The sequence below is a fragment of the Rhea americana genome, unplaced genomic scaffold (assembly GCF_003343005.1).
Source record: "Rhea americana isolate MKP2758 unplaced genomic scaffold, rheAme1 scaffold_90, whole genome shotgun sequence".
NCBI classification, from domain to species: Eukaryota; Metazoa; Chordata; class Aves; order Rheiformes; family Rheidae; genus Rhea; species Rhea americana.
The window spans coordinates 3,568,622-3,580,082 of record NW_028187089.1 but is presented as its reverse complement, the minus strand read 5'-3'; the positions used below and the strand labels follow the sequence as shown (position 1 = coordinate 3,580,082).

Genomic DNA, 11,461 nt, shown 5'->3' with positions numbered 1-11,461 from the left:
ATATATATATATATATATATATATATATATAAACAAACAAAAAACTCTGTTAAATCCAGTTAATCCAGTAAATCCAGTTAAATTGTTAAATCCAGGTTAAATTGTCTCAGCTCAGTAAACTCCCAGATGAGCTAATGCTGGGCATTTACTTTCTCACAGTCCTGTTATCTGCTCTGTGCTTTCTTCTTGGTCCCGAGTTCTAGGGTTTATGTACAACACCATGGATGCTTTGTTGAACATCTCTTGACCACCCTTGTTACATCTGCCTGCCCCAGGCCTTTCAAGTGTCTCAAGGGAGGAGTTCTCCTAAGCATAGCACCTAGAAACAGTTTCGGGAAGACGAACAGCAATGCCTTCACAATTGCTATCATCAATACTGACTAAGAGGTTTTCCTGAGAAAYGCAAAACGAACTTTTTCACATAGTGGACACAGCCTCTCAGCAACACCAATCCCTTGATTAAATAGCAAGTAAGAGAAGAATGCCAGAGAAGTCAGCTGAAAGATTAACTTTATCACATTTTTTGCCTCGACTGACATCAGAGCTTTGTTATGCTAAAAGGTGTAATGATACACCAGGAGATGTGACCCAAAGAGCAGGCAATCTGGACAAGTCAGGGCTGGGAAGGTACAGGGTGAAGGAGATGACAGAGGAGGAAGGAGGCGAATCATGAACCCCTGTGCAGCACTCTGATTGCAGAACCAAATCTCTTTTGGCAAAACAAAGCCTGCCCTTACAGTTTCCAGGGCAGAAGCCTATGACCCAAGTGGTTTTTAATGGCACTGGAAAAAATGCACTGAAATCTCTTCCACTTGGAAAATATTCACGAATCTATTTCTGCTTTCATTTGCTCCCAAAACAAAATATTAACAGTACTTTTGATCTGAAAAGAACCTTTAAAACCCCATTAAAACTATTTAAAAAAAATTCTTATTCCATGCTCCTTTAAAAATATGTTTCTTAAATCTCCTTTCAAACAGATTGAATAAGGTGTTGAAACACTGGGGAAAAACAAAGTTCTTTTAAACCTTATCCAAAGAAATCAAGCAGTTTTCTTGACAGATTGATGTGGAACAAGTTCTTTTTGCAATTCAACCCAAACTTCATTCCTTTCCTTTACTAAGGCCTCTGCTCCAAGTCAGTACTGACAGAATCCTTCAGTAATTATTACATATACTTTTCTTTCAAAGCTATCAGATGCTGAAAGGGCAAAAGTTGCCTCTGTTACTACAAGAAACTTTGTTTACTTTCAGTGGGGATGGCAGGTACCCCACAGTCTATTATCCACTATGCAAAAGCGTCCTTAAAAGACAAACTCCACTACTTTATCCATTCAATACTAGTTTTGAAATTCCTTTAAGCACCCTTTCATGCTACTTTCATTCCTAAATTCTCTCTCTACAACCCTAACAGCTGGAGAGCTGCTAAGTATAACCTTCTATATTGCTATTTATTTTTGTGTTGTAAAAAACTACAACCATGCTAATAGAAAGTCCCTATCACAAAATCATACAATCTAGAAGGAGCTGTTCAGAACTGCCAATTGACAATCCCATCATTTGTAGGGCTTTAGCTCTTCTGAATAGCAAGCTTCACACATGACACAGCTATGATCCAAACCAAGCTAAAGTAAAGAATATCATTTCTGTTGTTACAAGAAAAGTGGAGACAGAACAGTAAGTTCTTTACACTGAGCCCAGATAATTGTGAATGCACATTCTGGAGCTATCCTCTATCCACCAACTTACACAGGCATCTTTGGCATCTACCAGACTGTCTGCCACGTACCACCTTTATCAGAAGGAAGCCTCTCCAATTCTGTTTAAGAAATGGAGGAAGAAAGATTCTAATTGATGTACAAGGAGGAGGAAAGAAGGATACAACCGATAGAGGCAAGTAGTAGATGCAAAAGAAGGAGCTATCTTCTGCGTTCTGCAGTGCAAGGCATCAGGGAGATGCATTCATTGTACTTCATATTTGGAGGAGCAAAGGCTGGAGTTTCATGACAAGCTATAAGGCAGCAGGGAGTTGAGCTGATCAACTGCCTGAAATCCCAATGCTAGAGACGTTTTAAAAAAGGCTTGAAAACCATATAAAGCTGATAGGAAAAAGAGAGCAGAGATTTTGAGCATTTTGAGCAAATACAGCAGGCATTGCCTTTTTGCCAGTTGGCAAACTAAAGAGAAGTGGAATACAGAGAAGCAAGCAGAAAGCAGTAAAAGACTGAAGGCTTCAATAGCCTATTCCTTCTCTGAGTTGGGAACCCCTGCCTTAACCATAAATCATTCACTTGGCAATCCAGAGCACACCAATACTATTTAAACTCTATGTGCTCTGCAGAGCAAGCATCAGCTTACACAGTTCTAGTAACCAAAAAAACATCACGCACTACATATGCTTTTCTTCACCAACACACTACTACAAAGAGTTTTGCAGAGTGTAAACAGGGAACATATCTAGGGAAGCTGGCATCTGAGACTTGGGCAGCAAAGTAAATCGGCACACAGGTCCATAAGTAATCTCAACCCCTTACAGCTGTCCAGAAGAGGGGGGGGGAAAAAAAAGACGATAACCAAAATCCTATCACAAAAGGGAAAAGTAGAGGAGAAGAGAAAGTATTAGAACATATTAAGACTCCTACATAAAAGGATAAAATAGATTTTAGAATATTTAGTATTTTATTTACAGTATTTAGGTTGTAGATGCCACCACAGCAAAGCTGTCTCTGGCTGGGAGGAAAGAAGGAAGAAATTCAGTCAGCTCTCTACCCATCATCCAAAAGGAGAAAAGGAAGAAAGATCTCCAATTGTCTTCTCAAACTCATTTTCCACAGATTCAGGTAGCGGCCGTTAAAAGGAGAAAGGGCCCCAGGGAAACAAGATGAGTCACAGAGCACACCTGACAAATACCACAAAATAACCTTAACTTCAGCACACATAGACCAGATGCACCTGCAACTCCTCCCACAAACCTGCTTACCTGCATAAACCCATACTGATGGGTGCTTCACTGCAGCCCCTCCAGGAAACAATTCCTCCTCCCTAAGCAGTCATTCAATACAGGTTACAAAATAGGGCATCATGCCAGCCAACAACATCAATACCTATAGTTCAGAGCTGCAGATCTTGACTGCAAGGCAATAGTAGAAGTAAAGACTGGCTGGAACAGAACAACTCTATCAGAATGAGGCAAGCCAGGGTTGTCCAGGGTGTCACCAGTTCTGCCACAGTAGATAAATTGAGTGCCCTACCTCCCCAGATAGGGCAACACAGAGTGCCCATCTGGCCAGTCTGCAGAACACCAGCCATTCTCACTGTCTTCACCAGCTTGCTCACTTCTGCCCAATTCCCATTTCAGGGTCACCTCTCACATTATGCTGGGCTTAACATCCTTGCTAAGACAGCAGTTTCTTATTCATTTAATCTCAGCTTTTCCAGATAAAAGTCATTATTTTATTATGACTTTATGTCATAATAAAAGGAGAGTTGACTTTCTTACTGTTTTTAACAGCATTAAGGGAAGTCAGCATCCATCTAGACATTTGCTTTTGCTCTCTACTCCAAATAAAGGAGCCACCAATGCAACATTACTGTTATTACTTGAATCTGAAGCTGTTCCAAGATGACTATATTGGGAATACCTTTGAGGCTTCAATAGGTGTGGGTGACAGGTTTTTACTAGGTCCAGCAATGCAGAAGGCAACACTGGGAAAGAGATGTGATGGCTTACTAGCTCTTGAAGCTCTTGAACCTTTTTCAAAACCAAGAAGCTCAACTGACTTTTTGTTTCTAAAGGAATGACCAACGCTCCTAAAAGTGTGACAGTAATTCACATCTCCATGCTGCAGATGGCTCATATTCACTGTTTGCTCAATTTTATTTTGAAATGTGTATCGCAGTCTTCCCCAGAGATAAGGTCAACTTTTAAAAAAGTATCTATAAAGTGTTGTTAAGCCTAGCCAACAGAAGCTATTTTGAGAAGCATTTACTGCAAAAGGATGAGATCAGAGTCATTCCTTGTTCACTCTTCTGAAATAATCACTCAGGCCAGCAGATTTTAGCTGTCTCACGAACCCACTCCCAGCCTAGAGCTACCACAGAGCAATGCAGACAAAACCCCAGCGGCAAAACGGCAACACATAGCACTGCCTAGGAACAAGCGGGGCTGCAGGTGATCACATCGCAGGTCTGTCCTGCTGTACAGAGCTTTAAGCTCCACAGAAATCAGCCTGTATAATTCCATCAACACCACAGACAGCACCTGTACAGGGAATCTCTGCTAAGAGGCCAAATACAGAAGGGACAGTCCAACTTAATTTGCACTCTCAGAAATAGCTTGCCTGGTATTTCACGCCAGCCACAGTTTGCAGATTGATCCTTTTATATGCACACAGATTCCATTCAGCCCAGACCACCAGCTTTAAAGTGACTATTTTTTAATACATATATATATAAAAAAATCAGAATCCAAGAGTCTTCAGCAATGCATGACCTTTCAACAGCCATCTAAGTGGACAGTCCAGTAGACACAAGATAGCGGGTGCATCCTTATATTTTAAGAGTAATACTGAACTAGAAAATGGCTGACAGATATAAATATTTACCAAGATCATATTTCCTGCTTCAGCTTGCTGCAAATCAGGAATCCTAGGATAACCAGATAGGAAAAAAAAGAAGAAAATGAGGTCAGTAATGCTTGATCAAGATGATCCTATAAGTTTCTCCAATTTCTCTTGTAAGCATTTAGAGTCAGTAGTTGGTGCCTAGAGATGGCAAGTTAAATGCAACCCTAGTAGAAAAGTACAGCTCATTTTTTAGGACAGACTTTTTAGCGTTTTGATCACTTCTCCTCCCCCAAAATAGGTTAATGCTCTATTTTAGAGAATCTTCCTTKTCATTAAAAAGAAAAGTCAGTGGTTGTTAAAGGTATAGGCATCTCTCATTTGCAGAACAGAAAGGCTCCCAGCACAGCAAGATGACAGTACCACCATTTGGGAGAGGTCTCCCTCTGTGCCACCCTTTGCTACAGCAAATAGAAAAGAAGAAAGGATTTTGCAGGCAAAAGGAAGAAAGGCTCTAAATAAGCCTTTTATCCAACATCCTCAGCCAACAGAAACCCAGTACCCCACTCTGGCTGTTCACCTTTTGCAACCATCCTTTTATCAGAGTGAAGAAATCAGAACAGCTTTAGAGCCATGACCAGCAGTTTCTTGCTGCCTCACAGCCTCTGCAATGTACATCTACAGACAGACATGTTCTCTTTTCATTCATACTAGCTTTCTCCCTGGAGGCAGTCTCCTTACCCTCACTTAGACGTTCCTTTCCCTGCAGAAGCACCTTGGCGAGCCCATCTCACAGGTATGCAGCCCAAGGGATAACAGCAGCTATTTCTTTAACAACAGCACTTGCTGCATTTTTCTTCCTTTGCATTCGGTTGAAGACAAACCTACAGCAGCGCTGGGCTCTCTCTGCACTCTGAGCATGTCGTCACCAACGACAGTCACATGAGCTAACCCTTACACCTCCCTAGAAGGGGCAGGATTTGAGCAGTCCAGGGAGAGAGGTTCACGCTGCAGGAGCCTTCTTCCTTAACACAGGCAGGCAAAAAGGGACAGAGGAAGCGGGTTACATCCAGTGATTGTGACTCCTGCCATACAGAAGGAGAGGCCTCATTTCTAAAGCTGCAAGAAGAGCTTCTCAGCATTCAGGACATTTTGTCTGGCAGAATACATTCCCCAGATCTAAAATTTGCCTGTTTGCTGTGCTGCACAGATTCAGTACTGCATAAAGGTGAAGTTAACTACTCAATGGCTCCAAGACAGACAATAACTAATGGTATTTGCTCTCAGAAGCGTTAAGAGTCAAACGGGTTAAAGGTGTGCACTCAGGACTTCCAGATCCTCTTCCCCCCAACAGTCCAATTTACAAAGATCTAACAAAACTCTGCAAATTAACATCCTCACTCACAATCTATTTGTGGAGGAGTGCCCTATTTCACAAGTCCTAATAGCTGAACATGAAAGCTCTTTACAGAGCTTTCTGCATATCAGGAGAGCAGAGGCTATGATGTTCCTGGCATGCTAGCCTAGAATATACCTTGTTCTCCTGGACCCAACAATTTTCAAAGCTGGACCAAATGCAACTTTAGTGCAGGAAAACAGCTGCATTTATCGATGCTATTTTCCTGAGATGATAGGTCAGTCATAGCTATACTGAAAAAACCTTTATATTCCTACTTAGCTGCCATTTTGCTTACTGAAAGAGGCTGGTGGCAGTGCTCTTCGCTTGTTGTCTTCAAGTAGGCAGATACTGAATTTATCTTCTGTCCTCTCTTTATAAGCAATACTTCAGTGTGCCTCTCTGCAGGGCCTCATTAGCACTCTTTATCTTGCCATTCAGTGCACATAAAAGCTAAAAGGGGCTGGTGATTAAGTTTTGCTGGCTCCAATTTGCTAGTGATAGCTTGTCATTTAAACCTTAAGAGTTTGAAATACTACACTTGCAAATGTTGACTTCGGTCTTGTGCTATACCACGTTTTTTATTTTGGGTTTTTTTTTTTTGGAAGGCTGTTGAAGAAAAATGTCAAGGTGACAAAGCCATTGCTATTTGAAGTGACATCAAAGGCAACATCTGGACTTGGGGCTCCGAGTCTAGCAAATCGAGCTGCAGAGGGCCAACCACATACCTTTGCTGGATGTCTTCTGTACATCCCTACTCAAGTTTAGAATTCCCGCAAGCAGAACTGGCAGACTGGAATGTATGTTTGGTGTGCTCAGTTGCTCCTGAGCTTATAGATCTACACATTAGCTTAAACCACCAGTGAAGGGTGCAGGTTGGGACACTAGCACAACCCGGATATTCTGGGCAAGTTCTGTGCCACTGAAACACCTCTGTGAGAGAAGAACTTCTGGAAACAGGTTGGCTTCCTCTGACATGCTCTCTCCCTCAGACACAGACCTTCAAGCAGCAACAACAGATTGGCAGCAGCATGACAACTCCTAGAACTGTGGTGATAACCTAGGTCTGACTATCTTTGGAAACTCCAAAGCACAAACAGCAGCATAGCTGCACAAATACACCATAATTTCTTTCATTGCTGAAAGAGGACCATGCTCTGCTCAGGCATATTGTTAGGTGAAGCACTCATTTGAGAACATTCACAGCTTTAGATCTTCAGTGGAGATCAAAGTAAAAGAAGGATTCAAAGATACATTAATTTCTCCCAGCTTTCTTCCAAGCTACAGACACCTCCCTCTTTTCCCTCAGATCATTTCTAAACTAAGACTCTTTCAAAAAGTGCCATTATATTTTTATTTTTAAGGAAATGATGCCCCTGTCATTGTTGTCAGTGGTTGACTCTTAACATTTCTAAAGCATTGGCCAATTAGTCAAACTTGTCAGAGGGGCAGTTAGTAAAATCCTCTGTACAACAGCTTATCCAAAGGTCCCCAGGCTAGCACACCAAGGAAAGGCTTTTAACTATTCTAACCAGCAACAGCCAGCTAGCCTACCACAATATTGCAACTAGCTACACCATCTGCCTTCACTTTCCCTATGCTCTGGAGGGCACAGATGAGGACAAGGTTATTAGATACAAAACAATCCTATATGAAGCTAAGCTTCACCAGCCCTGCTGCTCTCAGGACCTGTTTCTCGCTCTTGCAATTCTCAAATCTTGCTCTTAGAGCTCAAAGGAAAAAAACTTCCTCAATCCAACAACAAGAAAAGACTTGCTAGTCTTCAAAACACTAAGTCTTTCTCTGCAAAGAGTGCACAGCACAATCCTGCTCCCATCCCTTATAATGTAAAGTATATACAGAGGCTACTGATGGGGAGGAACAAGGAGATGTGATGCTCGAGCAAGTGCAGTGCATCTGCCTCACCACTGCAATGAGCTGAGAAACAGCCACCAAAGTAGAGCAGAAAGTTGGCATCATTGCCCAACTTATACATCAAACCAGAACTACTCATCTCATCATTCTCTCAGAGGAATCATTTATACCTTTAATAGTTTTGAAAAGAGATGTTAAGGAACTAGCAATCAGTGCAACCTACCTTCATAACAAACAACTTGATAAAAACAATACTTCAGGAAACAAGTCATTTGCTATAAGAGGATAGTTTCAACTTAACTTTTGTAAAAGGAAACAGGCCTCACAAGTCTTACAGTTCTTTGAAAAAATCAGTAGGACTGCAGATACAATAATTGACTGATAGCATATTTGAGCATCTATGAATCTTGTAATCAAATCTTCAAAGAATCTTAAAGAAACTAAGCTCTCAGGGGATAATAGGGAAAATTCTCCAACAGACTAGGAACTTACTGAAAACACAGGATGCTAAAGGCAGAAACTCATTGTTTTTTTCCCCCCAAACAGAAAGAGGGCCCTAGTGGAATTTCATGATTTCTACTTGTACTGGGCTATTCAACATATAAGCAGTCTGGGAAAGTGGTGCCAAAGCTTGCTGTTAGAAACTTGTGCTGAGTGACTAATATCTCTTCAACTGCCCTTGAAGGAGTTCATAACGACTGGACTACATAAGAGCAGAAAAGACTCAACACTGACAAATACAGCAAGGCATACAGGAAATAAAGATAATTGTAAAGAATGACATCCTGTAAGCCAGTATATCTGACTTAAAAATCTGCAGGTCTGTGGCTAATTCTCTGCAAATAACTGCTCAATAGTCAAGCATAGTTTTTTCTTGATCCTGAGAAATAAAAAAGCATTTTCCTGCAGTACAAATGCACCTTCAATATCACACATATTGCTGGCGACCTTTACTGGTGTGCAGAAGAGTAGGTGTTGCTGATAAGATCAAACAGCTTCTGGAGAGCACAATTGTAGCCCAGAGGAGACCATGCTGTCCCCTTCAATCCTTTGGCCAAAATTAAAACCTGCATTTTCCCTTACATTCCTATGAATGCCTAAGGAGGTAAGGCTAATGGAGGAAAAGAATGGAGGAAAGAAGTCTGTGACTTCCAATATGCAAGTGCCTCCTGCCAGTTTACCACAGCTGCTGAGGTGCTAACAACAAAGCCAAATCACAGCTAAAATTCACCTGCCACGCGGCATGAGAAACACTATCACTGTAGAATCAACAACATAAGGAAAATAAAAGAAGTCAAGTTTGAGTCTCAAGCACAACTTTATGGTGTGTAAAAGCAAGGAAATTCTTGTCTGCTTCCTTTTATTGCTCAAATACTGAAGTCCAAAACAGAAGAGTGATAGAAACAGCTACTTATACCGGGATGCTTTGCCAAATTACAAACAGCATGGTGTCAGACATGAAGAGTAACTGCTGCCTATTTTAAAATGTCTTGACCGAAACAGGCCTGAAGCACTCAGGTTACAACTTCAATCAAGCTCTTTAAGAAATCAAGTCTTTAAGACATAGATGTATTCATGCAAATACCAGTTTGGAGTAGTCTCATATTGAGCATAGCTCCCAGCTGAAGATAACTCTCAGTACAAGCGTTCTGTGCTCCAAGAAGCATGTAAAGCTGACTATTTTCACCTGGGACCTAACCTAGGGAGAAAATCCTGTCACTCATTAGCCACAGCTCTGAAGGCAAGTATGAAAGAGCTATTTCATGAACTATGAAATGCAATCCCAATTCAATTTACAAATCTATCAAGAAACATGCGATGCTTCTCACTCAAGCCGCTTGACAGGATCTACAAGCTCCAGGAGTAGGCATTTTAAGGGTGACTGAGCACTAGAATAGGTTGCCCAGAGAGGCTGTGGCATCTCCATCCTTGGAGATATTCAAAAGCTGTATTGACACAATCCTGAGCAACATGCTCTAGGTAACCATACTTGAGCAGGGAGTTGGACTACATGATCTCTAGAGGTCCCCTTCCAATCTCAGCCATTCTGTGAACTTGAGCTGCCACAACTACTTTGCAGAAGGAGAGTTTCCAAGACCCTAAGTTTTGGAAAAGAAGGTAAAAAGCAGTTTGCTTGTGGCTTCAAACAGCACCATCAAATATATATATATATATACACTCATTCAAAAATGCAGCCAGCAAGCAGTAAGTCAGAAGCACTGGTTTTAAACAAAAGTTTGCAGGAGTCTCCACTACAAGAGAATTTCAATTATTAAGCTTCACTAAAGTACATGCCAGCATTACATCTTTAGAGGACAGAGCCCAAATACTTGTCAGCATTCTGAAGCAAACATTTCCCAATTTCAGTAGAAGCTGGTAAAGTGAACTGAAACAAATACTTAGCCGGGCAGCTATTTCCCTTCTTAAATTTCCTCTTTTTCTTTCACATTAAAAAGCCCCCACAATTTAAGCTTACTGTTAACAGAGAGAGCCTCTCCTACTCATAAAACCTTAGATCATTCTAGAAGGAGGAAAAAAAATCTGAAGTTGAGCTTCTTTGCTTCTCTCAGTGATGCAAGTTACTGAAGTCAAAAGGAACAATTATGAATAGCCTAAGTTACTTGTCTTAGGCTATTCAATAGCTAGGTTGACGATCTCTTGAAATGCCAACACCACTTTTCCTCAAAGCACATGCTGTCTGATAAGGGTACCTCAAGATGATAAGCCAGATAACTGTAATACAGAACACAGAAAAGCAACTGAGTGGGAAACCATCAAATGAGGCTTGCCAGTCCAGCAAGGGATTGACCCAAGGAACTTTTCATCTCAAAGCAGCAGGGCTACCTATTGTGCTAAAGAAGTAGCTCTTTAAGTGAAATCATTAAGAGCAAATTTCCAAGCCACATGTTTTGGTGGGCAGATATCTCAGCCCTAAAGACAGCTATGTTATAGTGACATCTATTTCACTGGAAGGGACTCACATCACTAATGTTTCCCCCTGCACCCCCTCACACAAGTGGCCAGAGGCCTTCAACTGCACTGAACATAGGTGGGAAAATGTTATTTAAATAAGGATGGAAGCAACCAAGTACTTTCAGGCAAGCAGCAAAACATCCACTAACTCAGATTATCTACCACTGCTTCTAAACTTTGTATAAGAATTTCCTTACAAGAAGTTAAAGAAAGAATCTAGCACTTTCTCTCTAAATATTAAACACAATTACATCCTGCAGATAAGGAGACTACAACACTGACTGATCAAGCCTTTAAAATATATAGAAAAGATATTTTTCTTTAAGATAGAGAAATCTGTTCTTCCTGTTCAGACGCAGCTTCCTCTTAAGTATCTGTAAATTACCTCCTCGCTCCCTCTCCTCTTTAGATTTCAGAACATCTTATCTGCAGAGTGTATCAACTAAACAAATTAGCCAGAGTTTATCAGTAGCTAAAGGTCAGCACAGACTGATTCCTATTTCACATTAATGCTATCACTGCTAAGTTACAACATATGACAGGACGTCTGGCCAAGAGGGAAGACAACCTTAGGAAAGCTAAGCAAGAAAACTGTCTTCCAAAGTACTGAAAGCACAAATGTTGCTAGTTTCAACACAGCCAGTTGTATAGATCCA

General features: G+C 41.1%; 1 protein-coding gene across 10 annotated transcripts in view; it reads right to left on the bottom strand.

The window, feature by feature from the left end:
- LOC146584741 (H(+)/Cl(-) exchange transporter 5) overlaps nucleotides 1-11,461 on the bottom strand; it is a 54,152-nt gene that overhangs the window by 17,953 nt on the left and 24,738 nt on the right. The gene's annotated exons all lie outside the window — the stretch shown is intronic.